Source organism: Phasianus colchicus, chromosome 6, assembly GCF_987193195.1.
Source record: "Phasianus colchicus chromosome 6, bPhaCol1.hap1.1, whole genome shotgun sequence".
Lineage (NCBI taxonomy): Eukaryota > Metazoa > Chordata > Aves > Galliformes > Phasianidae > Phasianus > Phasianus colchicus.
Window position 1 is genome coordinate 50,674,872 of NC_143441.1, and position 17,493 is coordinate 50,692,364.

The 17,493-nt window shown below is 41.0% G+C and overlaps 1 long non-coding RNA gene across 1 annotated transcript; it reads left to right on the forward strand.

Moving 5' to 3' along the window:
• The first annotated feature begins 1,699 nt into the window (after positions 1-1,699).
• LOC149917617 (uncharacterized) lies at positions 1,700-2,947 on the forward strand. Its single transcript, XR_016467581.1, has 3 exons — positions 1,700-1,775; positions 2,641-2,753; positions 2,855-2,947. It is a non-coding gene; the product is annotated as an uncharacterized LOC149917617 (long non-coding RNA).
• The last annotated feature ends 14,546 nt before the right edge of the window (positions 2,948-17,493 follow it).

Here is a 17,493-nt window from a genome sequence, read left to right on the forward strand (position 1 = left end):
GCAGGTTCAGTTCCCTGTAAGACTTGTGGCAACTAGATTTGAGCTTACTAGAACTTGACCCTTGTAGCGTTTTGATGAGGGAATCATTCACAGGCAGTGGTGATCCTTTTTTAATGTCATTTTTTGCCACGTTTTATGGTCTGATTAGAAAATGCAGATTGTGCCGTAAAGAGTGGAAAAATACAGATCATCTACAAAATTCAAGGCAAACGTGAACTCTGGCTGCAAAAGCCTGAAAAACTATACCTAGGGCAAGAGGTAGTTGGAATACACAAATAAGAAAAGCTGTCCTGAAGTCTGTCTTAAACCATGCAGGGTCTAAGAACTGTTATCATCTGCTTTGCATTCAAGTCTCGAAGTAGATTTCATCTCACAGATGAAGACAGGCACATTGAATGCCTGTATCCAGATGTTTAACTTAGGGATTTAGAAGATTTAGGAACTGATTCAGTTGCTTTAACATGAGCATCTAAAGCCATCTGAAATACAAAGGGTACACAGGAGACCGATGCTCTTCTGGATCAGGATACTATGGTGAAGCCAAAGCTATAACAGCATTAAATGTTTATTTTAAAGGCTCCTAGAAAGGCAACTAGAAGGATGCTCAAGGGCAGGGCAAGAGGCTATGTATGGAGAGCTGAGTCATGGCCCTAATGAAAGGAATCTCAGGTTCACATGACTTCCTCCAAAAGTCAATATCTCTTAAATATTTCCAGATATTACCATGGTGTAAACACAGTGAGCAGAATACATTTCCAGTGCTATATTGAAATCACTGATCTCAAGTTCCTTCAGAGGTGTCACAGTAACAGCTCTTACAGGATGTTTTAACCTTTGGGAGAGAGCAAAATGTGCTGTAATAGTAGTGATTGCCAGGAATTTCACATGACCATATTAGCAGGAAGGGTCCATGCATGTAGGGAGTCTCTGAAGAAGTTAATAAACAAAGCCCTCTAGGGATAATAAATCACTGTTCCTGGGCCTAAAACAAAAATTAAATCCCAGGAGTGAATCCATTAAATTCCTTAATTTGGCAAAACATGGTCGAGACATTATTCTGCAGTGAGGGCTTGTCTGAAAGCCCAGAAAAGCCACTGGAGATGGATTTTATCACACCTAACCTCAGGTGTCTACATTTCAGACTTTAATGGAACAGATGTCCTCAGACTCTGCTTTGGCATAAACAGAAATGTTCACCTTTAGGAAGCGATTCATTGTAATTTACAATGCAATTAACTGTTCCCACAGCCCAGTAACTCGATAACCACTGACCATAGGACAGTCTTCTTTCAAGAAAAGGAACCTTAGCATAATCAACATCCTTGTCATCATCATCATCAATTGGTTTAACACCGTGTATCATCATCATTATCATCATCAATTAATTTAACACCATCACACCTCATACCAAATGCCAACTACTGAAAAATCAAAAAGTATAGTATTTAAGTGTGCATCAGTGATAGGAAAAAGGTGAAACTTTAGCTTCTTTTAACCAGGTTGAAGTTTTGGTATGCAATTTTTTGTGTACTAGTTCTGTGCAACGGGTAATGCTTTTAGGATCAAAGAATTGTTCTGAGACACTGTGTAAATTTTTGCTATTATCTCACTTACATTAATGTGCCTGCAGTTACCAAGAACTCTGTTATTCATGCAAGTTGTTCCTATTTATCAGCTCTCCTCTGTGTCTGCTTCATTCAGGCAAGCTGTTTGGCTGTCCGAAAATATAAATAAATTAGAAGAAAATGATCACAGGGGAGACATCTATGTTACAGGTGAGCAAAATGAGATAAGATGGATTTGACAAAATTATTTTCCCCTCCAAAACTCCAAGGGGAAGATCAAAGACCCCCAGTCACTGTGCATCATTCATCCCTGATGCATTAGTTGTAAACATTGGAATATTGTATTTCTTTGCACAAACTGTGACTGCACAGTAAGTAATATGCACCCAAGAGGAGTCTGAGTTTCTATAGCCAGGATTATCAGTAAGAGAAAACTCTTAAAGTGGAGGAGAAAGAGGGAAAACTTGAAAGACAAAGGCAGATCTAATGATTTCCTTTGTGAGCAGACAGATGCCAAGAGGAAAGAGTCCTGTGTGGTTTGAAGTCCATCAACTCCTTTTTGGCTGGTTTCTTAGCTTTTATGTCCCCTTCCCATATGGCAGCCCACAGACAGCAGAGACCACATCATTATCCATAGGTCATGGGGTGGCTTGGATTTGTAATGTCCTCCAGCAAACAGCTGCTCAATGGCTTCTCCACTTCAGCTTTGCAATTGTATCTTCAAACTAGAAGGTGAACAAGCTGCTTTTCCCAGTCAGTCTTCAGGGAGTTTTTCACCCGAGTTTGACACTCCCTTGAGCAACTCAGTGCAGATCCAGTAAAAACTATTCTGATCTTACTGATAGACTTCCCTTCCCTTCCCTTCCCTTCCCTTCCCTTCCCTTCCCTTCCCTTCCCTTCCCTTCCCTTCCCTTCCCTTCCCTTCCCTTCCCTTCCCTTCCCTTCCCTTCCCTTCCCTTCCCTTCCCTTCCCTTCCCTTCCCTTCCCTTCCCTTCCCTTCCCTTCCCTTCCCTTCCCTTCTCTCATTTTTTCTCCTTTCTTCTCTCCTTTTCTCTCTTTTTCTCTTCTTTTTTAGTGAAAAGTATCATGTTCCAAATCAAACACTTGGAAACTTGCCAGTGGTATTACGACCCTGCCTAAAATATGCTGGGAAAAGGAGAAGAAAACTGTTTTATGTAAAAAGTTCTGGTAAGAGTTTTTTTTCCAGCATAGAGAATGTGTATGACACAATTTATGACAACTCTAAACTATTGAGAAAAATGCTTGAAAGGTTAATTTCCTTTGTGCAGCACAGGTTCATGAGTTGCAGAGAATCAAGGAAGACAGTTCACTAATTCAGCTACTCATTATAGATAAACATGTCAATTAATTTCTTCAGACTGCAGTGTAAATATATGCTTGAATTCTTTGACCTGATGAAGGTGTGATTTATGTGTATGGCACTGATTATTCATTCCATTTGGAGCATTATTTGTCAGCACAGCCCACATGCAAAGGCTGAAATTTTGGTCCTACAGCCTGTGCTCCTCCAGCTCTTTGTATCAATTATTTGAACAAGTGTTGAAGCAAAAAAAAACCTAATAGCCATTTCTTTGTGAAGTACTGTCTGGATTAAAAAATAAAAATAAAACTCATTCACATTTTTTATCCCTCTTTTTTCTCTCTTTTTACTTTATATTCAAGGGATAGAAACTCAGTGGGAAAGCAGCCATGTGATATAGCTCCCAAAACAACTTCTGTCTCCCTAAAGTTTATAGTTAGGGCATTTCTTTGAGAAGTAGAAGCTTTTCTGTCTAACTCTTGCTTTGATTTGATTTGGGTATTCCTTTGGAAAACCCAACCTGTGGAAGAATCAGTCCTTCTCTGCTGCTTAGAAGGATATTTATGCAAATATTTATGAAATATATGATGCAAATATGATGGTTTTTCATTATTCTGTGACAAGCGTGATGGTATTCTGACCTCATTTAGAGGAAGAATTGTTTCATTTACTTCAGTAGAATTGATGACTATCTCTAGCTCCCCATGGCTGGAGTGAGCCCAGTTATGGGAAGATCCATCCATCTGTCCTGTTCCCAAAAAATCCATGTGGGTGCCTTTTTGCTTCCATAGCAGTGCTCCCCTGAAATCTGAAAGTAGTTCTTAAAAAACAAACAAACAAAAAAAGACAAAATAAAAGTTTCAAGGTTGGTATGAAAATGCTTTGATTAATGATTTAATTCAGGGATGAAATAAAAACATTTTAAGCTCACCTCTTTCTTTCTGTGTTTTTTGTTTGTATTGCTTCCTTTTGTTTTTCAATTAATTTTTATTTTTTATTTTTTATTTTTTATTTTTTATTTTTTTTCAATTCAACATCTGAACATCTGAACTGAACAACCTAAGCTATTGTAGCCTTGATGTTACCTAGTACATTCTTGCCCCTCCTGATCAGTTGTATTCCATACAGTGCCAGCATTCCCAGCCCATCAAAGGTGCATCCTAAATCATGAAACCCAAAGTCCTGGACATGACACTATTCATGCAACCATTCATTCAACTGGTTTGTTTTCCTCCTTCTGCCCAGATCCCAGCCTCCAACAGGGACTGAGGAGAACACCACCTGTGCTCCCAATCCCTTTAAAACCTCCCCAAGGAATATAAAGTCTTTTTTGATATTTTTTCATTTTCTAGTCACAGCCCTGTGTGACCAAGCTTGGAAGACCAGAAGTGGATAGTAGTCCTAACACGGTTTTATACTGTCTAATAGTGATAGGACAAGGGGGGATGGCTTTAAACTAAAAGAGGGGAGATTTAGGTTAGATGTTAGGAAGAAATTCTTTACTCAGAGGACGGTGAGGCACTGGCATTGCTGCCCAGAGGGCTATGGATGCCCCATCCCTGGAGGTGCTCAAGGTCAGGATGGATGGGGCCGTTGGCAGCCTGAGCATGGCAGTTGGAACTGATTGATCCTTAAGGTCCCTTCCACCCCAAGCTATTCTGTGATTCAGCGATTTGATGATGTTGCAGTTCTCCCCAGTGGGATTTAGGATTACACCATTCAGATTTGGAAAAAGCCCCCAGAACCTCACTGATGATACAAGCCTTCAATCCCTCCCGACACGCTGCACTCCAGGTTAAATATTTTGCACTGGGAATCTGCTCTCCTCCAAATTAAGTAGACTGTTCAGTTCTCTCTGCCTCCTTCCTCTAGCTGTAGAGAAAGAACTTAATTCGGATCCCTGCCAAGACAGGTGTTGGTGGTTTCTTCTGTCCCGACCGTCACCGCAAGGGAACAGCTGATTGTTTCATAAGGTGCATCTCAGAAACCACTGCTGGCTGATGAGAAGCATGCCTCTGGCTTCTGTTGAGCTAGGTGAGGATGTGGCTCTAGACAGGGTGCTTAGTGTTTGCTGCTGGAATGCTGATCAGGTCACAAAAACCCTACTCACATTTTAAAGGTTGGACACCTGCAGGAAAACATACATACAAAAACACATGTACATTCACAAAATTGGTTCCTGGTTTCTAACAAGTACTCAAATGCTGCAACTCTGTGCGTGTTATAATGCATTTTCATCAGCAGTAATCTCGTTTGCACAGCAGTTTCAAAGTCTGTAATCCTGTCTGGGTTCTGGTTTACCATCCAGGTACTTGGAGGATATGAGATACAAAATCATTCATTCCCAAATTGAAATCACAGTCAGGCCAGGGTACTCTGGGATGCAATTATCCTGTGCATTACTATTATTGTTATTGCTATTATACTTAATTACTTATTTGATGGGAAATCTGATGCAATATATTTTTTACAAAGAATATGTATGTGTGCACATATCTGTATTTCCCTAGCTGGAAAAAACAACAAAACCAACATATATGTATGCTTTTTAATACCTTATATACTGTGGTGCAAAGGAAATGGAATCACATTTGGGATTGGAGGAGAATAAGAGTAAAGAACATGAATTGAGAATTTAGTTAGATTTGAGGGGAAAATGACACTTCAATTCTTAAGTAAAGCAGATATTTCTGATCACTTAGCAGTAAGATAGAGCTTGGGAATACTCGTGCTATGAGAGCAGTGAGATGGAAAGACATTCAAATACTTCAAATGTAGTGCCAGGTTCAGTTTGAGATATTTGATGGTGTTTGGGAAATGGAAGTGGAAGTCACAGAATGGGACAGAGAACCGATGGGAGAAACCATCTGGAGGTCAGCTTGGATATTCCAAGCAATGTATAACAGGAGATCATAGGTGTTACTTAAGTTGTCATGAAATGTGAATCTTATCCTCTAAATGCATGATAACATGATTTTTTTTTAAAGTCCACCAAAATGTTATTCCCTCACATGCACCAGGGATGGAGATGGCAAACAAGACCTGGAGGGTTGAGAGAAGGTGCCTTGCTCCATCAAAGCCTAGAAGGAGCTACAGGCAGGCTGTTCTCTGGCCTGGAACAAAGAACAGTTCAGATATAAGCAATGGGAAGGTGGTTCAGCGTTCTGTTCTCACTACAGACACCAAAGTGGAAGCGCTGCCTATTAGTTTTGTCTCACTTTTACTGCATAGTAAGCTGTGTGTACATTTGTAGGACTAAACTCCTGAACTCTGCAATGGTTTATGGCCTGAGCCCCTGGGGTCCTCCCATCACAATGACATTTGCTCAGTTTTGCCAGAGCACGTATGTTTTTCTTTCTAAATTTAGATTTGCAGGCAGCCTGCTTTATAAACATGTGAACAACAACAAAAGTAGGAGACACGAGGACATCAGATGCTCAGTGCATGTCAGCACAAAGAGCTGAGGGAAGGCTGTGAGCCCATTGTGTCAGACAGAGCACAAATAGTAAGAAACAGCTTTAAATTTTACATACCAGAGCAGATGCAGGGGAGTCACTGCAAATGCCCCAACCCCAAGAAAATCCTCAGCCAAAGCTGAGACAGCAAAGTCACATTTCCAGCAGATGTAAAGCTGTAGGAAAGCGGATTTCCTTACTTCCAGTGCTCAGAAAACCATCCTGGATTTCATGAAATGATGCATAAATGTTTTTTTAAATACCATCAGGAGACAGCGCTTCGCATTTCAAGAGATGCAAATGCATCAATTAGAAGGGACACTGGCACAGAACATCTGAATCTTTCAAAATGCAGTGAATTCAAAATATGCGTGCACGTTTTAATTGATAAAACAGTTTTGAATGGCAAAATGCCAATTTCCTGTAGTTTTTTTCAGGGCCTTTTTTGGCCTTTTATTAAGCTGCCTGAGATTGAATTTTAAGATGGGAGGAAACGTAGACACGATGTACCCACAGAAATTTTTTTGCTCACTTGAGAAAGCAGAAAGAAAACGTACAATGTAAAAATGATGAATTATTCTGAATTAAACACAGCACATGTTATTCTGCTTTCTGAGTCATCGTTTTTGCAATAAATCTTTTTTTTTTTTTTTTTAATCTACTACTTTATGGAATTGCTGGAGAACTGACAAAATGATGGAAATCAGATGTCTCTCTTCTGCTGCCTCAGTCGTACAGGTAAGGGACCCAGCACAGCTCTCCTGTACCCACACTGGTGCCTTAACTACAAAATCAGGCTCCCACACAACAACCTACTGAAACATCCACCACCTCAGGCTAATTCAGAGGACACTGGAATCAATGGGAAAAGCTCCTGTTGACTTAACAGGGCCCCCGGCTGACATTTGAGTGGGGATACTTACACTGAGCCTTGTAAACACTCTCATCCACAATGAATCTCAGGTGGCTGAGCAGATTTCCAGCTGACTGACAAAAGGATTTGGTTTCCCTGTGTAGGAGAACCACATGGAAGGCAGCTTATTTTTAACAAGGGGGCCTTAAGAGCAAGCTACATTATCCTCAGCTGAAATAGCTCGTGAGTCCTGCTGTTCCAAAAGTCCTCATCAAGATGGGAAGAATTGCTCAATATTTATGTCAATGTGAGCTCTTGCCAGCTTATAAAATGCAGTCCTGGGGAAAAAAAAAAAATAAAAGCAGCTGAATCAAAAAAAAATCTGACTCATGCCTTTTCTTGCAAGGCTTGCAAGCAGTCGGGCTATTACAGATTTACTGTCACTATGATGGAAATAAATTTCTACTGGTGGCCCCAATATTTAGGACTCCAAAACATGGATAGCATTGTAATCTAGCTTGACTCCAATGAATGTCCCAAAAGTGGAGTGATGGGTTACAAAAAGGATTGGGAGAAGGTAGAAATTTTGAAGTAGATATGCCTTCATGTGATCTGACAGTCTTGTGCTTGAACCCCTCAAGTTCTGAGAAAGGGATGTCGATCATCTGGGTGAATTTAGGACATTCAGTGTTCCTCCTCTGCTCTGATTACACACAGTCAATTGGGTCCATAGAGAGTTCCAAGCATTTTCCTTTACACATCATTACACAGGCAATACGTAGCATCTTTTTATGGCAATATTCAAGGCTTTGTCTAGCATCCCAAGCCAAATCTCACTGGACTAGTTCATGTCCAGAAGGAGTGTAGTTGCTTTAGCACTTACCATTGTCAGAACAAATACACATCATATCTTAGCCAAGAGAACTCTGATAATACACTTAATCCCCTAAGTAAAATTCATTATTTCCCCTTCTGCACCCTACTATCAGTTCACTCATGGTGACTTCATTGCACGAATAAGCTTCTCAATACTGTACCACAAGCAGCCACTCTTCCTTACACAGCTCTTCCATCCAGCCTGAAGTCAAGCTGAAGAATGAGAAAAACTTTTTACAGGTTTTCAGGGAACTTAGCTAACATAAGATGAACAGGAGAAAATTATCTAGGAGAAATGAAAAAAAGATGTTCATGTTTGTACTAAGCAGCAGATGTCCATAATTAATGTAAATGTAAAACAAAATTATTTTGCTGCTCTAAAAATTTCATGGCCATGTTACAATACTCATTTGCAGTAGCAAATTTGTGTATGACACCCGAGGCAACATGAGACAATGTAAATTAATATAAAAAGATTAAACAGATAGAATAAATGAGAAGTTTCGAGATGACAAAATATTTTTCCAAAACATTTTGTTGAGGTTTCTGCCTCAATGGATGTGTTTCATTGTGTTTTTTTTTTCACCAAATGTTTCCTTTTACCCTCTTATTAAAGAAGATTGTTGAGAAGACAACATGTTCCCTAAAAACAATGATGTGGTTTTAAGTGAATCTACTAGATTGCTAAGAACTCCTCAATGGTTATTCCCAAGCAGCCACTTTTGGGTTGTATGCCTCCCACTTCTGATAACTCTTTGCTTTGTAGCCTGTGTAGCAGTTTCATAGGAGCACTTGCCACAGACTCTTATTTTCTACTTCCTCCTACACCACATGCAAGTTTCAAGTTTTACTATTGCAATAAAAATGCTTTATGTTGGCTTTTCCCAAGGACATTAAGAGCTTATGTGCTGCTGCTAAATAGTCCTTTTCTCAAACGTACACCCCCATTATTTGCTGCAAGTTGTTGGTGGTCTTTTCCCTGACTCAGAAAGCTCAGAAAACCAGAGTCAGCAGGCCATCTCATGGATTTGTTTAGTGGCTAAAGAAAAGAGAGAAATGCCCTGACTTGTATGGCCAACGTAGGCCCATAGTGCAACTGAACCATTGTGCAAGGGGAAGGGACCCTATAGAAACCAGACAAAGGGCACCTACCATTTTTGCCAAACACTTGGGTTGCCATCTATGAAAAGGAGAGTCCCTAGAAGAGATATCTACCAGGAGTGACATCTCTGGCATGAACAGGTTCAGCATGTAACCAGTTGTATTCTGTTTATGCAGATTACAGAGCTCTACTGAACATGCATGCAGTGTGGATGTTATCTGCTGCTGCAAAAGGAATTGGGCCTTGAATTTCTTCAGGTCCTCTGTTGAAAATACTGCAGACGTCAGTTGGTGATCTACAAACACAACTGGAATATGATGAACTGGAAGAGGATGATGTCCTGAAAGTCATACATTCAAAGATTTTAGGGCTAGATTCTGATAGTTGAGGTAGCTATCTAATGGTATGCAATAAACTCAACGAATCACAGAATCATTAAGATTAGAAAAAACTACTGTGATCATCTAGTCTACCCACCAACCCATCCCCACCATGCCCACTGACCATGTCCCCCAGTGCCACATCCCCATGGTTCTTGAACATCTCCTGAGATGGTGACTCCACTTGACTTTTCCCAACCTCCCTGGGCAGCCTGTGCCATGTTACCTCTTCTCTTCCTGACTTTACTCCAGTAGTACAGCTTTAAGGGGATGCATCAGAAGGTTTCGTATCATCCTTCATCCCCTTACAACATTTTGTAAAAAAAATACATTGAAGTTCTTCCACAGAGCCAGGAGGAAAGCACATAGGACAGAAAGTGGACAGGGAGAAGATCTCTCACTCCCTGGCAAATGCCTTGTGTCCTGGATTATGAGCACTGTGGTGGACCCTCAGCTTAGTCAAAGCCTGAAGACAAATCAGATCGTGCCTTTTTTGAAAAGAACATGTCAAAAGACATGAGATCCAACCTCAGTGTAACCCACTGAACGGTGAAATTGCGATGGTGTGAGATGTTAAATGAAAAGATTTGCAAACAAGTCCTCCCCGCTGTGCCTTTCAAAGACACACTGAGACTTGTGGGAGGTCCTTTTGCCTCTGTCTTGCTTTCCCACCATCTCCTGTCACTTCCTGCATGAACTCCATCCCCTCTGAATCCCAAAGAAAGTCCCTTTTTTCCCGTCACTTCTGAGGCCTCATTGTGGCTCTGCTCTGTGCCAGAGGCAAGCCTCCAGCTCCCCTCAGGAAATGTCCTGGACTCTCCTTGTGCACCGGGCTCCAAGCCAGCTGCCTCTCTTCCTCCTTGTTTGCTCCCTGTTCTCCAGAACCTTTTCCCAACTGAGCCAGCTCAGGTGTTTTCAGGAAAGAAATAACTTCTTCTTCTTCCCATAAGGCTCTGCCAGGAAAAAGCATATTTCTCCTTTCTCCTTTCATGCATGTTCTTCTCACAAAGTGTATGATAAACCATGAATTAAACTAATTCATTGCCTGTCCCGGGGAAAACAATTAATGCCTTCCCCCTCCTCCAAACAAACAAAAACTGCAGCAGTAACCTCTCATTTTCTCCTTCTCTTTCACAAGTGACTGCCGTGTAACTGACTTTTATGGTCAGCATTTATGAAGAACATTTACTATGCAAACTCTGGAAACATCTGCTGATTCCTGCTCTGCAGGTGAAACTTTTCATTTTAGTGAACAGTCCCATTGAAAATGAGCCCCAGAGCATGCAGCACAGAGGCATCTCCCTTGCTACATCAACATGCAAGGTCTCACCATGCCACAGTGCGTGTGAAGGTTTATGAGATGAGTGGGAGCTGAGCATCCCTAAATCCTAAGCAACATCTGCATTTTTGACCAGTGTAGGTGTGAGATGTCTGTGTTTATATGCAGAAGTAGGTAGTCTGTTCCCAGGCAGTCAGGTTTAACCATTTCACCTCTGCATGCTAGAGTCTTCATTTCTCTGAAGTCTTCATTTCTCTGGAGCAGATCTGCAAAGCAGACTCAAATACTCAGTGGGGAAATCATCTCTTTTCACTATAGCAGTGCAAAGATTCAGTGTTTGTTGTTTGTGATTCAGGTACCTTCAGCATAGACATGCAGAGATCTCCAGGGGGTAACTCCTCCTTTTCTGAGAGATATCAGCACTAAATTTAAAGGGAGAACAAAAAATGAGATAACAGTACTACTCAGGGGGATGTTGTAAGGGCAAATGAGGTGCATTTATAAATGCAACCAGAGGTACCATGGACAGAAAATAGGAAGAGGGGAAACAGAACTTCCAGGTTCATTATCAAGGGGAAATCTATCCCTTTTTAGCTTCACTTTTTCTCCACAGTTCTTCTAAGGAAAGAAGTCTTGCTGTCAGAAGGAATTCATATTCATTTGGCATAAGCAACAGCAATTTAACAGTAAGTAATAATCCCAAAGTGGCATCTGTGACATATGCATGGCATAATCCAAAACTGTTTATGACTGTTGGCTTGATTATGCCCCACATGATGCCAAACCTCTGCCACTGACTGACACAGTTGCTTGCAAGAGTCTTGTACTGTTTTTTTTTTTTCTGCCAGATGTTTTCTATTTGGCATGGCAGCTTCTGAGTTGCTTCTAGAGTGTCTTTTGAATGTTCCTGTTGCCCACATCCTGTTGCTAAAGAAATCTTTCTTTGCTGAGCTTATAACTATCCCAACACATACTATATGCCCACTGCAGGGCACAGAGATCTGTTGCTTGCAGCCCTGCAGTCCTGGGATAGGTCTCTTCTTGCAGTGAGCACCAAGAAATGTAGGAAGAGGAGTCTGGGGTGGCTTCCTGTCATTTTTTCATCTGTCAAAGTGCATGAATGGAAGACAGGAATAGGAACTGCATAACCACATCCAGACATCAACATCTGAGGTAGAACCTCAAAGCTGCTTCTGTCAACCAGCTGAGTCCTCAGATTGAATGACCCCACTTCTAGAACAGAATTCTAAAAAAAAGTGAGATAAATTGCTATATAAAAATACCCATTTCTCTATATATCTACAAAGAGGATCAAATGAGATCAGTGGAGCTGGAGATTTCCATACTGTAGATGCCTAAGGTTAGGTGAGACAAAAAAATCTGACTTCTCATTGCTGCTAGTCTGCAGGAGCAAGTAAAATGGGTACTCACCAGAAACGTGATGTCTCAAGCTTAAACATTTGCCAGTCCTCCCAGATTTTTCTGTTGAATAGGCTCTTCCCAGTTCTTCTACCATACCTCACACATCCAGCTTTCTACAGCTCTGGAGGAACATCATTTTCTCCTGGCTGTGTATAAAGAAAACCTGAAATTGCTCCACTAAATTTGGGCTGATGAGTCTCACTTTGGGTGTACCGAGGAGAAAACAAGGAGCTGGAATTGCAAACACTGAGATGTAGGATTTTACCAAACCTGTAGATTGGCACAAAAACTCTTCTTTCTATTTCATTTCCTCTCCACCACTTATTTTATCCCCCTGCTTAAAGAACCAGTTCTCTGATGAACAGCATGTGGCATGCATTGTTGAGGAGTGCGAAGGGTTTTTGCATATGTATAGGAGCCTTGCTGTATAGGAGATGTAGAAGTGAGCAAACTGGCATTCTAATTGCATGGGATTTGGTGTTTTTGATTATTTTATGTCAAGTGAAATTTTGCCTCAAAGTAACTTGGTCCTGCACCTCCTTGCATGTTCCTGGGTGCTCATTCTAGCAATGTTCTGGCTGCTAACACTGTTTCTCATCTAGATCTACTGTGGGGAACCAGGGCATCCATTTAGCTGGAAATTACATTCTTCTTTGTTGACAAGCTTAGCTTTCACTGGGATCAGTTCCCTGCTCTGACTCACTCACAATAAGGGATGAAGCAGAACTGTGCAGAGAGAAGTAGGAGAGAGAAGGTAGTACTGTCTGTGAATACAGTTGCAATGCTGTTCTAAATTAACTGAATAAAAAGAAGCACCTATAGGGACCTTCCATCCCTGCATTATTTAGAATCGTAGAATAGTTTGGGCTGGAAGGAACCTTAAAGATCATATCATCCAACACCCCTGCCATGGACAGGAGCACTGCCCCAAGACAGGTTGCCCAAAGCCCCATTAGACCTGACTTTGAACACTTCCAGGAATGGGGCATCTTTTCTTTTGTGCAACTCACACAAATTCAATCCTCAGAACCAGATCTGTATAAGTATAGGATAAGTGCATTCAAGGGAACACACTTACAAGACTCAAAAAATAAGTGATAGGGATTATTTTTCTTTATGCACTGAAAATGATATTTTACTTTTCCCAAAGAAGTGATGGTTTAGTAACTATATGGAGGATTAGTCACTGATGAAATAACTTATTTTAAGCTGATGTTCAAGCAAATCAGTATGAGAAGGATTTGGGAAAGGTAAGGGAAGATTTGCCATTGAAAAACAGGTCAGATTTGTTGCCATGCTACAATCTTTGTGTGATAACTGGGCTTAAAAATCCACCAGACCAATTAAAGTCTTTCTGACTGGTGGTGTTCACAGTGTTCATGGGTACTGATGGATATTCCTGTAATGTTTCATTCCCCTGATGATTTTCCCAGAGTTGGTGACTGAGTTCACTGCACTAGAAACTTCTGCTGCTTCATGGCCTTTCTTCTGGCATGGGTTCCTAATTGCTGAGTGCCAGTGGCTCAGTGCTGGCAGGAGGGAAAGAGACTTCCTGAATTAGAGGCTGCACTTGTACAGAGTTGTACAAATTGCCCACATAAGCCTTCACTGCCTGACATCATGGCCAGGATTAAGAGCTGAGAAAAACAGGGAGGAAGACAAATGCCAGCTGTTAGTAGATGTGTTCCTGGAGCTGCCCTTGGTGGAGAAAAAGGGAAAAAAAAAGAAATAAATTGGTGCCTGTCCTCCCACTGTCAAAAGTGAGGGGAATAAACAAATGATGGCATGATGACGAGAGTGTTCAGAGAGAAATAAAACATAAGGAACGTGATCGTGTCAGAGAAAAGACCAAGAAGGATGGCTGCCATCCTGTCTGGATATAGGTCTAGGAAGTAGCAGCGACATGAGTCACTTGCAGAGGAAGGCATATGTTGAGCTCAGTCCTCACCATCTCAGGATGTTGTGCAAGGGCACAGCACCAAGGCACAGCAGCTGTGATAGGAAGAAGTTCTGAAAGAAAAAAAAAAAATTCCCTACGAAGCACATATATGTTCCCTTACTCATAAAACTGATTTTCTTTAGCATTTTGAAACTCTATGGGAACCTTTCGTTTTATCTATCTGGACATCGCAGCAACTTCTCAACCACAGGGTTGAAATTTTTCTGTGACCTGGCCAAAAATCACATGCAAAATTTTAAATACCTACAAGCAATATTTCTCAGTCTAAGCAATTTTTACAACAGATAACTCAATCACTAAAGACATAGAAGGCACATTTAACATGCTCTCAAAGACAAGGGGTTAGTGTTGGGCAGCTAGCAATGCTACTCTTCAAATTTCTTGTTTTATTTTGTCCCATAACACCAGATCTTCCTTCCTTGTCTGTTATAGTCATATTGCTGCCTTCAAAGTATTGGATCATGGGTTTAAAAGGACCACAATGCTCATACAGTTCCAACCCCCTGCTATGTGCAGGGTCACCAACCAGCAGATCAGGCTGCCCAGAGCCACATCCAGCCTGGCCTTGAATGCCTGCAGGGATGGGGCATCCACAGCCTCCTTGGGCAACCTGTTCCAGTGCCTCCCCACCCGCTGGGTGAAAAACTTCCTCCTCATATCCAACCTAAACCTCCCCAGTCTCACTTTAAAACCATTCCCCCTTGTCCTATCACTATCCAGCCCCATAAACAGTCATAAATTGTAAGCATTGCTATATATTTGGATCCTAAAAAACCTGTCTTACCACAAGGCAGCTCTGCTGGTGTTGAAGGAATTACTCCTGACCCAAATGACCTCTGAAACTGGGCTCCCTCACTGACAAATACCCAAGAGCCTTCCTGCCTTCAGAAGAAAAGGCTTCTGGATTCTTGCACTTGGCTTATCTCAGTCCAGCTCCCTGTCTTGGCATTGACTTGTGGGTCAGGTGGCCTTGAGCAAATCATTCAGCCACCACCCTCCAGCTATAGAGCAAGGATAATCCCTATGCTCACACAGCGTAACGTGAAACTCAATTAATTAATGTTCAGAAAGCGTTTTGGCATCCTCACAATACACAAGCATGAAGTATTATAGATTACTATGATTAACATGATCCCCAGCTTTCAATATGTTCACGCAAATCTATTTTAGGGAAATATTTCAGGAATGATTTAATCACTTGATTTATTAGGCTTACTTTGGGTGGTCAATAGAGGCAAAACAAACATTCTGCCCATTTTTTTTAAAACTTTTTTTTGGAAGCTTCTCTGCCAGTAAGTGACACAAGAACTGTATAAGCAATATGGTTAAGTTCAGCTACAGCTGAGAACAGACAATGTCTTGAATGGATGTGGAACTGCAACCTCTCTTCTTTGTTTCAGTGCAGCAGTGCTTAGTCCTCACCTACTGGTCTGTGAAGTGTGAATTCATGATGTGTGACACTGGTATTATTATTATATTTGCTCGGCTGAAGGGGGCTTGACATGGAAAAACACAACAGGGCCAGAATATCTTGCAATTAGGAGGATTGAGTTTCTTCTGCAAACATGGACTCGTAACTCACAATAAGTGCTTCAGACAAAGCCAAATACAATTTTGGGGTGTGTGACTTCACTGATTCATTTTCACACTTGCTTGTTCCAGTTTAAAAGGCAAGGCAAGAGGTTAGCTGCATGTTTTGAAGTAGATCCTCGGGCAACACTAAACTTTACCTCTCCTCTGAGATGAAAGTATTGTGCCAATTTATGCCTATTTACTGTCTGCTTCTGTCAATTACTTTCTGCCTCAGTCAGCCTGAAGGCAAAGCAGGTGTAGCGGGTTTCCATGAGGAAGATACATGCAAAGGATTTGGGGCCTAAGAAAGAATATGGGATTTCAGATCGCATTAACTGGAGAGAAATTATCTTTGTCTTTTTTTTTTTTTTTTTTTTTTTTTTTTAAAGCATTGTAATGTTATTAATCTACAAAATTTATTCTGGAAATTAAAGTGTTTATATTTAATAGCTTCTTGTATCTCAGTTGATGACCAGTTCCTTGGCCTTATAGTCTATCTCTTGCTCATGAGTCAGGCTTGAGATCAATCCTTCAAGAGCTTCTACCATATGTAATTCCATTAAATCCAGATACCAATTTAAAATTTCTATCCACCCATGCAGGCTACAACAGGGAAAGAAAAAACTGTCCTTCTCTTTCATATTTCAGGTGATAAAACCAAACCAGAGTGTGACTTAGAAGTCATGTCTGTGTAGGAGGCATAAAGGGAAAAGCAGAGACTCCTGATGTGATCAGCACCATAGATGACAGAGATCCTTCAAAAGACAGAGGTGTATTTTTTTACCTAGTGTTAAAAAATATACACACTTCTTTTCCCTTTTATTTTTTTTTTTTCCCTAGGACATTGTTCGTGCTCCCTGAAGTGCAAGTTTTCAGGCAGCAGAAATATCCGTCATTTCCATGCTGTGCAAACAACACGGGCAGACTTTAGCTTTGGAATTACCCAGCAGTTCCCTAATCAATGCAGAAATATTAGCATTCAGGGTGTTGAGAACTACAGAGACAAGCATCACATTACTAAGAAATCCCCAAACTCCTCAAAATAAGAGGAAGCAAGGAGGGAACCAGCTCTCAAGAAGATGTTTCTGAATTGCAACATCTCCCAGGACTTCTCATAGTGCAGTACTTTCTGTCCTCATCTTCTCTCCCTCAGGCATAATCTAACTGGAGGAGGGAAGTTCTTAGAGAAAGGAAATTTAAAAAAAGCATCTCATTTGCTTCTCTGTGAGGGTGAAAGTAAAAACAAATCACTCCAGCTGTGAGAGAGTTGAATCAGTAGGGAGACTGGATGTGAGTTTCCTTGGAAAAAGTTTACAGCTGCTGCTGAGTGGGTTTCAAGCATTTCAGGTGGACACCCCAGAAGCCCCATGTGAATGAAAACAAAAATAGAAGTGCAAAAAACCTAATTTCTAAGGTTTGTGCTGAAAAACCCAAGTCCTGTATGGGGAAGTTGTCTAGCTATGACCCGACCACAAGGTGAATGTAGTGCTATGAGCTACCCACAAACTGCCTGCCCCCAGCCAATCTTAAGCTTCTTAGATTCATAGAGTTCATTGATAATGGTAAATAAAACAAATAAGAGGCTGATTCCCTAACCCAAGGTTAAGTGGCATAGTCTGTCTCATGCCCATAAATTAAGATTTCCATTTAAGAACAGGATGGTACAATCTAAATTACCTTTCACTGCCCCTTCCCTAAGAAAAACAAT